Below are 14214 nucleotides of genomic sequence, written 5' to 3'. Positions count from 1 at the left end.
TTCCACTTTTGTGCTTTGGACTTTGATTGACAGAATTTATTGCTTTTTTTAAGCATAAGTTTTCTACCAAGAATATTTCTGCAAAGCAGTCATGTCTTTTCTATTTCAGGATGAATGTGCTTGTGTTAGGATTTAAAGTTTAAGTTAGTATAGTAAACATATTAAAGGTTAATATAGTTTTAAGTTTGCACATCAGCAATTAAAAATCAATGTTTTCACTTGAAAGATTGTTCGTAATAAACATGTTTTGTTTTCTTGTCTGGTCTGAATGTCTTTTATCTTAGATAGTTTTAAAAGCCAGGCAACGGTGGTACAGTGGTTAGCACTGCTGCCTCACAGCGCCAGAAACCCGGGTTCAATTCCCGCCTCAGGCGACTGACTGTGTGGAGTTTGCACGTTCTCCCCGTGTCTGCGTGGGTTTCCTCCGGGTGCTCCGGTTTCCTCCCACAGTCCAAAGATGTGCAGGTTAGGTGAATTGGCCATGCTAAATTGCCAGTAGTGTTAGGTAAGGGGTAAATGTAGATGTAGGGGTATGGGTGGGTTACACTTCGGCGGGGCGGTGTGGACTTGTTGGGCTGAAGGGCCTGTTTCCACACTGTAAGTAATCTAATCTAATCTAAAAAAATTAACCATCTTTATGTTTAAATTGTCATTTACATATCTGTGCTGACTGGTGGAATATCATTGCTTGGTTTTCAGTGCACCCTTCCCTTTAGTGCTGTAACAGGATCGTAAAAGAAATTGTGGGAAAAATGGCGCAAATTTGGGTAAATATGGTAAATCAGGGAAGAGACAAGGCAAGAAAGAAATGCATTAATATGGGAAATGTAAGACTGTGACGGAAAGGGATAGATAGTATAAATCTAGGATTAAATCAAGAAATAATGCCAGAGATTAACATAAATAATAAAAGGGCAAAACTTGCTCCATACATAAGTTAACATTGTATTTGAGCTAAACAGATGAACTGATCATACAATTAGAAGTAAGTATGGTCTGATAGCCATTACAGAGATATGATTGCAGGGTAACCTTGATAGGGACTGGAATATTGAAAGGTACATGACATTTAAGCAGGATAAGAAGCTAGGAAAGAGTGGTGGGGTAGCTCTAATAATAAAATATGCTATTGACTCAACACAGTGGGTTGACATAAGTTCAGGAAACAGGGAAGTAGCAGTGGCTCACTAGAGACAGGAAATGATAAAAGCATGATGTTATTTGTGGGAGTGATGTACAATTACCCTAACAAGAACCACAAGAGGTTAAGGGAAAAAGATAAAAGCAGCTTGTCAGCAAGATACAGTGATATTCAAGAGGGGTTTTTAATCTATATATTGACGAGGGAAAGCAGATAGGTAAAGCTAGACTAGGTGAAAAGTTTGGAGAAGGTTTTCTTGATAGTTTCTCAGTAAAGCACATTTTGGATCCACCAGAGAGCAGCCTATACTAGACCTGGTATTGTACAATGAGATTAGAATGAAATTTCACACTTAGTTAGAGGAACAGCTGAGTGAGTCCAAGGCTAGCATTTTAAACTCAAATTAAGGCTAATATGACAGCATGAAAGCAGGGCTATATGAAATAAATTAGTTGGGCCAACAAACCTGCAGCAACAGATAGGTGAGCAGCTATTTCAAAATACACGGAACAGATACATTCTAATCAGAAAGAAAAATTCCAAAGGGACAGGACTCAACATTTGTCATTAACTAAAAAAAAAAGAAAGTTCCATTGATATTTTGTATTTAACATTAGGTATTAAATATTTAATATTAAATATTTTATATTTCAGAACACTTCTGAGAAAAGGTCACTGGACCTGAAATGTTAACTGTGCTTTCTGTCCACAGAGGAGAGAGGAGAGGTGACAGCCCTAGTGATATATTAGCTGAACTAATTCAGATACACAGGTAATGTTTGTGAGTAGCATGGTAGCTCAGTGGTAAACACTGCTACCTCACAGCGCCAGGGGCCTGGGTTTGATTCTACCCTTGGGTAACTGAGTGCAGTTTGCACATTCTCCCTGTGTCTGTGTGGGTTTCTGTTGGGTAATCTGGTTATCTCCCACAGTCCAAGATTGTGCAGGTTAGGTAATTGGCTACATTAAATTGTCCATAGTGTCTAGGGATGTGCAAGCTGGGTGGATTAGCCATGGGAAATGTGGGGAGATAAGATCGGAGTGGGTGGGAGGTGCATTAGTCAGAGGTAAATATAAGGTTGGGGGAATGGGTCTGGGTGGGTTACTCTCCAAAGTGTATATCATGAGAGGTATAGACAGGGTGGACAGCAAGAAGCTTTTTTTTCCCAGAGTAGGGGACTCAATTACTAGGGGTCACAAGTTCAAGGTGAGAGGGAAAAGTTTAAGGGAGATATGCATGGAAGGTTCTTTACGCAGAGGGTGGTGGGTACCTGGAACGCATTGCGAGCGAAGGTGGTAGAGGCAGGCACGATAGCATCATTTAAGATGTATCAGGACAGATACATGAATGGGCAGGGTGCAGAGGGATACAGATCTTTAGATAATAGGTTTAGATAAAGGATCTGGATCAGTGCAGGCTTGGCGGGCCGAAGGGCCTGTTCCTGTGCTGTAATTTTCTTTGTGTTTTGTTCTTTGTTCTTGATTGTTAGGAAAAGCCCATCTCATTCATTAGTGCCCTTTAGGGAAGGAAATCTGTCATCCTTATCTGGTCTGACCTACCTATGAATGTACTGGATTAGTGGTGCTGGAAGAGCACAGCAGTTCAGGCAGCATCCAACGAGCAGCGAAATCGCTGCTCATTGGATGCTGCCTGAACTGCTGTGCTCTTCCAGCACCACTAATCCAGTATTTGCTTTCCAGCATCTGCAGTCATTGTTTTTACCTACATGTGAATGTAGACCCACAACAATGTGGTTGACTCTTTACTGCCCTCTGGGCAATTAGGACTGGGCAATAAAATGCTGGTCAAGTTAGTAGAATCATGGAATGGAATCCCTACAGCGTGGAAACAGGCCCTTTGGCCCAACAGGTCCACACCAACATTTCGAAGAGTATCCCACCCAGACCCATTCCCCCAATCTTATATTTACTCCTAACTAATGCACCTAACCTAAACATCCCTGAACACTACGGGCAATTTAACACAGCCAATTCACCTAACCTGCACATCTTTGGACTGTGGGAAGAAACTGGAGCAAACCCATGCAGACACAGGGAGAATGTGCAAACCCCACACATGATTTGGAGATGCTGGTGTTGGATTGGGGTGTACAAAGTTAAAAATCACACAACACCAGGTTATAGTCCAACAGGTTTAATTGGAAGCACTAGCTTTTGGAGCGCCGCTCCTTCATCAGGTGGTTGTGAGTGAGCGGTGCTCAAAAAGCTAGTGCTTCCAATTAAACCTGTTGGACTATAACCTGGTGTTGTGTGATTTTTAACTTTGTAAACTCCAGACAGTTGTCTGAGGCTGGAATCAAACCTGGATCCCTAGCACTGTGACGCAGCAGTGCTGAGCACTAAGCCACTGTGCCACCTCACATAGTGATGCCTACATTCTGTGAATGAAAAAAAACAAACACTGTCAGATCTGCTAAGTTTCTCCAGCAATTTCTGTTTTTGTTTCAGATTTCCAGCATCCACAGTTCTTTTGTTTATTCTGATATTACCTAAATAGTGACAGCACCAGGATGCAGAGGGACCAGACTGTCCTAGTGAAAACATTATTTTTGAGTACTTTTGATAAGCAAGGGGGCAAAGAGGTTATGGGGGTTAAGTGAGAATGTGAAGTAAACAGATCAGCCATGAACCTTTTGCATGGTGGAATAGACTTGAGGTTAAGTGACCTACTCCCACTCCTAATTCATATAAATGTTTATATGTGACAGAACAGGAATCCAGCAAGCTAAATAGCCCTTGCAGATTACAAGGAAATGTTGAGAAATTGTTGAATTATATTTGGTAACTCATAGAGTCATAGAGTCATAGGGATGTACAGCATGGAATTAGACCCTTCGGTCCAACCCGTCTATGCCAACCAGACATCCCAACCCAATCTAGTCCCACCTGCCAGCGCCCGGCCCATATCCCTCCAACCCTTCTTATTCATATACCCATCTAAATGTCTCTTAAATGTTGCAATTGTACCAGCCTCCACCACATCCTCTGGCAGCTCAGTCCATACACGTACCACCCTCTGTGTGAGAAAAGTTGCCCCTTAGTTCTCTTTTATATCTTTCCCCTCTCACCCTAAACCTATGCCCTCTAATTCTGGACTCCCCCCACCCCCCCACCCCAGGGAAAAGACTTTGTCTATTTATCCTATCCATGCCCCTCATAATTTTGTAAACCTCTGTAAGGTCACCCCTCAGCCTCCGACGCTCCAGGGAAAACAGCCCCAGCCTGTTCAGCCTCTCCCTGTAGATCAGATCTTCCAACCCTGGCAACATCCTTGTAAATCTTTTCTGAACCCTTTCAAGTTTCACATCTTTCCAATAGGAAGGAGACCAGAATTACACACAATATTCCAACCGTGGCCTAATCAATGTCCTGTACAGACGCAACATGACCTCCCAACTCCTGTACTCAATACTCTGACCAATAAAGGAAAACATACCAAACGCCTTCTTCACTATCCTATCTACCTGCGACTCCACTTTCAAGGAGCTATGAACCTGCACTCCAAAGTCTCTTTGTTCAGCAACACTCCCTAGGACCTTATCATTAAGTGTATAAATCCTGCTAAGATTTGCTTTCCCAAAATGCAGCACCTCGCATTTATCTGAATTAAACTCCATCTGCCACTTCTCAGCCCATTGGCCCATCTGGTCCAGATCCTGTTGTAATCTGAGGTAACCCTCTTCGCCGTCCATTACACCTCCAACTTTGGTGTCATCTGCAAACTTACTAACTGTCCCTCTTATGCTCGCATCCAAATCATTTATGCAAATGACAAAAAGTAGAGGGCCCAGCACCGATCCTTGTGGCACTTCACTTAAGAATTTATTCTTTGTCACTGAGTATGCTGAGTCTGTGCTTTTAGAACAAGATCCAATGTGCAAAAATCCTTCCATTGACAACCGAGGTGAAACGGTAAGAGAAAAGACTTTAAAAGAAAAAGAAAAGGAAGACAAAGTAAAATAAAACAAAAAAAAAGAAAGGAAACAAAACAAAGAAATGCAGATGGAAGTAAATGTGCTTTGGGCTCAGTAGCCCACCGCTGCCTGACTGATGAATGAACGCATTAAGCATGCCATAAATTATTTCTTTTTAGTATAGAACTTAAAGATTGTTCAAAGGAGACTAGAAGTTGAAGTGTTTCATCTTGTTTTTGTCTACCATGCAAGTAAGTCATGTGACACGAGTTTGAGTTTTGATGGGATTCAGGTGTGTCAGCTGTAGATTGACTGGTCAATCGGAACAAACAACATGTCTCATTGACCATTCCCAGCATCCCACTTGTGCTGAACCAGCCTCTGCTTGCTAATGTCTGGAAATTATGTCCACCACTAGATGTGATTCTGCTCTTGAAAATCGTTTATTAAATTTACGTTGTGCTAAGAGTTATATCTAAGATCATCAACTAGACCAGTAGCTTGATATATATGTGCATGCTAGAAGATATATGTATGAATACGGAGGACTTTGTGTAGAAAAAGGAAGTTGTACATACATTGCACATATTCAAAAGAATACTCCTGGAGGAAGCCAAACTCTGTAACACCCTCATGGCAACACCTTGACCAATCAGAATCTACCTACCTGGCCTGAAAAATAAAGATTGATGTTTTAACTGTTTTTGCAGGCAAACTCCCATCAGAATCCATCAGAAAATCATCAGAATAGAAGCCAAGATACAAATGAACCTTGAACTTGAAGAAGGAGTCTCAGCAGCTGAAAATGTGTTGCTGGAAAAGCGCAGCAGGTCAGGCTGCTGACCAAGGAACAGGAGAATCGACATTTCGGGCATCAGCCCTTCTTCAGGAATGAGGAAAGTGTGTCCAGCAGGCTAAGATAAAAGGTAGGGAGGAGGGACTTGGGGGAGGGGCGTTGGAAATGCGATAGGTGGAAGGAGGTCAAGGTGAGGGTGATAGGCTGGAGTGGGGTGGGGGCGGAGAGATCAGGAAGAAGATTGCAGGTTAGGAAGGTGGTGCTGAGTTCAAGGGATTTGACTGAGACAAGGTGGGGGGAGGGGAAATGAGGAAACTGGAGAAATCTGAGTTCATCCCTTGTGGTTGGAGGGTTCCCAGGCGGAAGATGAGGCGCTCTTCCTCCAACTGTCGTGTTGCCATGGTCTGGCGATGGAGGAGTCCAAGGATCTGCATGTCCTTGGTGGAGTGGGAGGGGGAGTTGAAGTGTTGGGCTACGGGGTGGTTGGGTTGGTTGGTCCGGGTGTCCCAGAGGTGTTCTCTGAAACATTCCGCAAGTAGGCAGCCTGTCTCCCCAATATAGAGGAGGCCACATCGGGTCCAGCGGATGCAATAGATGATGTGTGTGGAGGTGCAGGTGAATTTGTGGCAGATATGCAAGTGTCCCTTGGGGCCTTGGAGGGAAGTAAGGGGGGAGGTGTGGGCGCAAGTTTTGCATTTCTTGCAGTTGCAGGGGAAGGTGCCAGGAGTGGAGGTTGGGTGGTGGGGGAGTGTGGACCTGACGAGGGAGTCACGGAGGGAGTGGTCTTTTCAGAACGCTGATAGGGGAGGGGAGGGAAATATGTCCCTGGTGGTGGGGTCCGTTTGGAGGTGGCGGAAATGACGGCGGATGATACGTTGGACATGGAGGTTGGTGGGGTGGTAGGTGAGGACCAGTGGGGTTCTGTCCTGGTGGCGGTTGGAGGGGCGGGGCTCAAGAGCGGAGGAGCGGGAAGTGGAAGAGATGTGGTGGAGGGCATCATCGACTACGTCTGGGGGGAAATTGCGGTCCTTGAAGAAGGAGGCCATCTGGGTGGTACGGTTTTGGAACTGGTCCTCCTGGGAGCAGATGCGGCGGAGACGAAGGAATTGGGAATATGCAATGGCGTTTTTACAGGGGGCAGGGTGGGAGGAGGTGTAGTCTAGGTAGCTGTGGGAGTCGGTTGGTTTATAATAAATGTCCGTGTCGATTCAGTCACCCGAGATGGAAATGGAAAGGTCTAGGAAGGGGAGGGAGGAGTCTGAGACGGTCCAGGTGAATTTGACGTCAGGGTGGAAAGTGTTGGTAAAGTGGATGAACTGTTCAACCTCCTCGTGGGAGCACGAGGCAGCGCCGATACAGTCATTGATGTAGCGGAGAAAAGGTGGGGGGTGGGGCCAGTGTATCTGCGGAAGATGGACTGTTCCACATATCCTACGAAGTCTCAGCAACTTGTTCTAATTGTAAGTTAATTTGACAACTACCTTCCCCGCAACTCAAATACAAGTAGCCTTGCAGATGACTGAGAAACCTTTGTTTACAAGGATTTGACTTTGACTAAAAGCAGAGGTTTCTCATTTAAGAAACTACAGCTCTGCAATTTTAGTGAGAATGAATCCTTATAATTACATTATAAAATTGAAAATAAACAAAAATTGAGGATGCTGAAAATCAGAAACAAAAATTGTGGAAAAGCTCAGCAGATCTGGCAGCATCTGTAGGGAGAAAGCAGAGTTAATATTTCTTTACCCATTCCTTTATTAGCCCAACTATTTTTCTTTCACTTCGGGCTCTATCTCCACCTATCGTTTACACCTCCACCCTCCCCCCCCAGTCCGATCTTTAGCATGTATACCAACCTTTTCCTCGTTATAATCAGTTCTGAAGAAGGTTCACTGGACCCAAACTGTTAACTCTGCTTTCTGTCCACGGGTGCTGCCAGACCTGCTGAGTTTTTCCAGCAATTTTTGTTTCTGTTACATTACAATATTATCGCTTTTTTCTTCCTTTATGTTTCATTTTTGTAACACAGTATGTGAGATATTTTGGCTTTAAACCGCTGAAGAAAGGGTGAGATGATAAATAGCCAGCCCTGATTAAGGATTCTTGCCCGAAACATCAATTTTCCTGCTCCTCGGATGCTGCCTGACCTGCTCTGCTTTACTAGAGCCTTGCTCTCGGCTCTGATAAATAACCAAGTCAGCTTTGGAATTAATTAATTGAGAAACTAATCCAACTTAATAACATTCTCACGTCTTGTATAGGAAACAATTCGATCAATGGAACTTGGAAAACACATATCCATCCATGGTTACTGAAATGTTTTATGAACCAAAGGGACAAAATCGCCTGTACTCCCGAATCACACTACACTTGCTACTTGCCAGGCTTCAAATTACTCATGTACTGTTTCCAATAATATTATTTTCTGCAAGAAACTGTAGTACATAGCATTATGTCAGCCTTTTGTTCTATCAACCTATCTGCTGTCTTTTCTGTTGGGAAGGTGTGAATAAAGTTTGCTCAATGATGGTCATCTGCAGTTCAGGATGTATTAGTCTGAGTGTGATATACACAGAGAGTTTCTACATTGGGATAGGTATTAATTGTCTTGGACAGATGGATCAGTTCAATTCAACACTGAAAGCTAGTCAATCTGGCCAACTGCTGGGCAAGAAACTAAATGTAAACATTGTAATATAGTTCCATCATAACATTTAGTAGGAACCATCAGTTTTGGAGCACTAATATGAATTTGAGCTTCTCACCCACTTTTTAAAAAACTTTATTTCTGGACAGCTAGTCATTGGTCACTTACATATTGATGGAGAGAAATCCATTACAATTCTAGAGGGTCGAAGTACTGTTTACCACATGGGTGACATCGCTAATGCCTTGAAGAATCCTTCAAAGAGGAAGCCACATGTGTGACCTTCTCATTTTATTGTTAGATGCCCAGTAGGAAAATGAAGAATAGCGCCTCCTCTGGTAGGGAAGTCTTTGATGAATTACAGGTTGACTGATGTCACTGATATTCCACATGATCGTTTGGAATGTTCCTGAGTGGTGAATGAACCTGACTGATGCTGCAACGGCCATCAAAGTTGTTAGTTATTTTCAGATTGCATTTGCAGTTGTCTGCCTCTGAAGCTGATTCTGTGCAGGAAACTTCCTTCAGACTTTATCAGTCAGACGTTTCTGACCCTATAGAGAAAATCTGCATGGTGAAGCATAGATCTGGGCAGCAAACTTCTACTTCAATCAAATCTGCCTCATTGGCCTTCTTTCAGCTCTTCTTTCTTCTCCATGGACAACAAACAGGAAGAATTCAAGTATTCTGACCTTCAACTGTAGCAGTGAGCAATCTACTTATTAAAAAAAATTTGGACAGAAATACAAAAAAAATGTTTTTTCTAAAAATAAATCACATACAAAGAGAATGTTCCCATGTTTATTAGTGTCTTTAAATGCAGACTCAAATACAGGAACAGAATGTTTTTTCTACTGAACATGTTCTGCCATTCAATAAGTTCATTTGTATCTTAATGCAATCCACCTGCCATGGCTCCCTAAGATCAGATTAGATTGCTTACAGCATGGAAACAGGCCCTTCGGCCCAACAGGTCCACACCAACCCACTGAAGCACACCCATTCCCCTATACCTAACACTACAGGCAATTTAGTATGGCCAATTCACCTAACCTGCACATTTTTGGACTGTGGGAGGAAACCAGAGTACCTAGAGGAAACCCACACAGACATGGGGATAATGTGCAAACTCCACACCTGGAATTGAACCCAGGTCTCTAGCACTGTGAGTTAGCAGTGCTAACCACTGTGCCACCCTGCCATTGATCTCCAACTTGAAATTTCTAACACAGTTACATTGGTCACATAGTTTTTAAAAGCTATATGCTGCTTTTTGTAGAAAAGTTTCCAAATTTCCACCATTGGAAAAGGTTGTTCCTAAATTTTATCATGAATTGTCAAGCTCAGATTTTTAATATTACTTTCTCATGTTCTGGATGCTACTATCGGCTAAACCATGCATCTATCTCCACTATTAGTTCCTTTCAAAATCTTTAATCAGATTATGCCTCCTCAAGAGAATACAAGTTTGCTTTCACCAATCTCTTCACCACTTCTTGTAATCGGATGCTTGGAGTCCTGGTAATATTCTGGTGGTTTTCTAGAGTACTTCTTTTCAGTGCGATATACTCTCTCTGAAGTGAGGTACCCAGACTGTAAACTGTACTTCACAAGTAGTCTATAGCAGTAATGATTTGAAGATGCCGGGTGTTGGACTGGGGAATACAAAGTTAAAAATCACACAACACCAGGTTATAGTCCAACAAGTTTAATTGGAAGCACACTAGCTTTCGGAGCGACGCTCCTTCATCAGGTAATTGCCTAATCACCTGCCACAATCACCTGATGAAGGAGCGTCGGTCCGAAAGCTAGTGTACTTCCAATTAAACCTGTTGGATTGTAACCTGGTGTTGTGTGATTTTTAACTTTATAGCAGTAGCCATAGCAAATCCTTCCCATTATATTCTAGGATTCCATTTATACCAGTTAACATTCCATCAGCCTTTTTGATTATATTTTGTACAAACCATAACATGTTCTATCCTTTTTGAACCTAAATGAATGAATGTATGAAACTATTGCTTAATAATTTATTTATTTAAGTATACTTAAGCTCCCTTGTCTCTTTATGTTCCTGACTTACATGACTGACTTTACGTCATTATCAGTCTTAGATTATTGTCTCCTTATCAAAGTAATTAATAATGAAGGGGTGTGACCCTTCCTCTCAGGTTCTTTTGGGAAGTATTGGTCATTTTCCCCTCCAATACAAATTATGCATTCTCTTTGTCATGTACACTCTAAGCAATCTCTCAACTAGGTCAATAATTTGTTTTCAATTCCAGGAGTTTTAATTTTAGCCAACAGGCTCTTTTGTGAAATTGTACTGAAGTTGTCTTGAAGTCCAAAGAAACTACATCCATTGACATTAATTTTTCTACTAGTTTAGGTCTATACTGAAAAAAATTAAATTTGATTTGTTAGACATGACATCCCACTTAGAAATCCATGCTAGTCTTCTTTGCAAAATTTCTTTAAGTGCCCAATCACTCTCTCCTTAATTATGGATACTGATAACTGCCCCGGAGCAGATGTTAGGCTAACAGACCTATAATTTCCTAGTTTTTTCTGCAGTTTTAAATAATGAAGTTACATTTGCAAGTTTCCAATCTAGAGTGACAGTTCCTGAATTGGAAGAGTTTAGGGAAATTACAGTACCACTACATTGCTGCCATAAGCTGAGCTGTAGACAGTTTCCATTACAATTTTAAAATCATGCCAATTAATTTAGTTCTACCCATGGGGTCTCAATTGATTGCTTTACCTCTACTAATGTGATAATATCTTCATTTGCTAAGGCCATCCCTCCAACTCTTCCAATGTCCCTATTAGTTCTAAAGGTCTTATATGATAGAATATTCAGCATCTAACTAGCTTTCAGCCAGGCTGAGCTAGTAACCCCAACACCCATCAAGGAATGGACTGATCAAAGGCTGTCATGGGGTTGTAAATTCATGTGGGATGGTGGGTCACACATGCTCCACCAGAAGTGGCTGCCCACTACCATCTGAGCAATTAGAGCCTCTTTCTGCCACCTCTGGTATTTTTACTAACTTTGGGTGTCACACAGTTTCCAAGTACTTTTTGAGTTCAATGGGATGGGATCTCTCCTGCTCAGGCAGCCTGCAAATTGCAGAGCTCTCCGATTGGATAGGATCGCTCCCCTTGACCTCATAATTGCAGTCCCAGCATGCTCCCAGCCCTCACTGAGACTTTACCAGCTCTGTAAGGGAAGCTGACTCTAGCCCTCCCAATTTCGGCTCCTGATCTCTGACTGTCTGCAGTTCCAGCACTTGCCACTATTCTTGATGGGGCTGCTGGGTCTTTAGAACTACCAGCCTTGGGAGCATAATCGCATTATGCTGTACATTTCATTTTGCCTCTAATTCACTGAATTTATTGTGTGGCCTCCATAAACTACCCTAAAACACTCAAACAAAACCAGAAATTGCTGGAGAAACTCAGTGGGTCTGGCAGCATATGGGGAGAGAAAGCAGGATTAACATTTCAGATACAATGGCCTTTCTTCAGAACTGGAACCAAAACCTTGGCACTGCTTTCTCTCTACCGATACTGCCTGACCTGCTGAGTTTCTCCAGCAATTTCAGTCTTTGTTTCAGATTGCCTGTGTATTCTTTGTTTGATCCAATGCAATTCTTATTGGGCAAAAGGCCCAAACTTGTCCTTCTCATCTGATGCTGCATTTTATTAGTGTCCTTTGACTTAAGGATTGGCAGGAAGCTAGAAGAACACAGCAAGCCAGGCAGCATCAGGAGGTGGGGAAGTTGGTGTGTTTTGGGTATAACCTTTCTTCAGGGTTGTGGGGTAGGTGTGGGGGAGCTGCAGATAAAGTGGGTGGCGGGGGCAGGCTGGTGAAGTGGAGATAGGTGAAGACTGGTAGAGGGTACAACCTGATTGGTCAATGGGAGGAATGAATCCAGTGACAGAGGTTCACTTGCCTCTCTTCCAACCTAACTTACTGAATTAGGTGCTCCCGATGTGGTCTTCTCTATATCGATGAGACCAAACGTAAACTTAGGAAACAGTTCACCGAGCATTGCAGCCGGACCTTCCAGTCACCATCCATTTTAGTTCCCCTTCCCACTCCCTTTCCGACATGACATCCTTGGCCTCCCCCATTGCTGCAATGAACCAATCACAAATTGGAGAAACGACACCTCATCTTCTACCTGGGCAGCTTACAGCCCAGAGGACTCAATATTGAACTATCCAATTTCAAATAACCTCCCTTCTCATTCCCCAACTCCCTTCCCAGCCCCTGCCCCTTTCCCTCCCCCCTCACCCTCCCTGGCACTGCTGCCTGCCACATACCAGATTCATTCCTCCCATTGACCAATCAGGTCGTACCCTCTACCTGTCTTCACCTATCCCCACTTCACCAACCTGCCCCCACCACACCCTTTATTTGCAACTCCCCCACACCTACCCCACAGTCCTGAAGAAGGGTTACACCCGAAATGTCGAGTTCTCCACCTCCTGATGCAGCCTGGCTTGCTGTGTTCTTCCAGCCTCCTGCCTGACTATTTTGGATTCCAACATCTGCAATGTTTTTGTCTTTGACTTAAGGAGCCTCTCCTGTTGTGACTACTTTATTTGTTTCAGCATTTCCCTCACCTGGAGCATCTATAAACATTGTGTTTGACCTGATCATAGAATCCCTACAGTGTGGAAACAGGCCGTTTGGCTCATTGAATCCACACCACCCTCTGAAGTGAATCCCGCCCTGTCCCTGTAACCCTACATTTCCCATGGTTAATCCACCTAGCCTGCACATCCCTGGACCCTGTGGGCAATCTCCCACAGCCAATCCATGGACTTTGGGAGGAAATTGGAGCACCTGGAGGAAACCCAGGCAGATTTGGGGAGCATGTGCAAACTCCACACAGACAGTCCAAGGGCGGAATTGAACCTGAGTCCCTGTCACTGTGAGGCAGCAGTGCTAACCACTGAACCACTGTGTATTTCTGATGTCCACTCTAAAACCTTTCTCCCAACTTTAGGCAATCATTTTTCTGTGTTTCTGACTGAGCCGCCTTACCAACTACTTATTAAAGCTTTGATTTTAGTGAGTCCACTTACACTAGGACAATGGAAACAGCTCAGTTCAGGCACATTTGCTCTCAGGTGTGCAGCTCTCCCAGGACTGTTGTCACTTTCTGATGATATGGAACCTCTCAATAATCCTTCTGTCTTGTGTTATATCAGATTTTAACTGAAAGCAATTTTTTAAAAATAACCTCCATTTGTTTAATTTTCATTTTATTCCCTGACATCTAATTTATTCCTCTGATTATTCATTTACAGATTACTTATTTACAGCTTTCTGATTTAAACTGCTGAGTACTTCCTTCCCCTTCTGCACTGAATTGTCAACCTCATCAAATTCCTATCACCAATCCATTCAGAAGGTTAACCTAGTTCTGCTTATAGTCCTGGCAACTCAGAATACACAACAGTTAAATTGGTCATTTGAAATGGCCAATATGAGTTTCCAGAGGATTTCCTGTGAAATAACTGATTTATATCTCATTAATGTTCATTCTAATGGCAAAAAGGTGCTCATGTCCATAATCTATAAGTACAATGAAGGCCAGTTCAATTCAGGCTAGAAGAGCAAATGAAATGCATTGTACTGTGATGTAATGAAAAGAATGATCCAGGCATAATTTCCCAT

At 42.9% G+C, this 14214-nt stretch overlaps 1 long non-coding RNA gene across 1 annotated transcript in view; it reads left to right on the top strand.

Moving 5' to 3' along the window:
• The window catches only part of LOC140479483 (uncharacterized), a 177849-nt gene extending 169477 nt beyond the window's left edge, over positions 1 to 8372 (top strand). Inside the window, exons 2-3 of the long non-coding RNA XR_011961058.1 lie at positions 5787 to 6002; positions 8134 to 8372. This is a non-coding gene — a long non-coding RNA (uncharacterized lncRNA). The remainder of the gene's footprint in view (positions 1 to 5786; positions 6003 to 8133) is intronic.
• Positions 8373 to 14214: the final 5842 nt, after the last annotated feature.

The sequence above is a fragment of the Chiloscyllium punctatum genome, chromosome 7, assembly GCF_047496795.1.
Source record: "Chiloscyllium punctatum isolate Juve2018m chromosome 7, sChiPun1.3, whole genome shotgun sequence".
NCBI lineage: Eukaryota > Metazoa > Chordata > Chondrichthyes > Orectolobiformes > Hemiscylliidae > Chiloscyllium > Chiloscyllium punctatum.
This window is presented reverse-complemented; position numbering and strand designations above follow the sequence as displayed.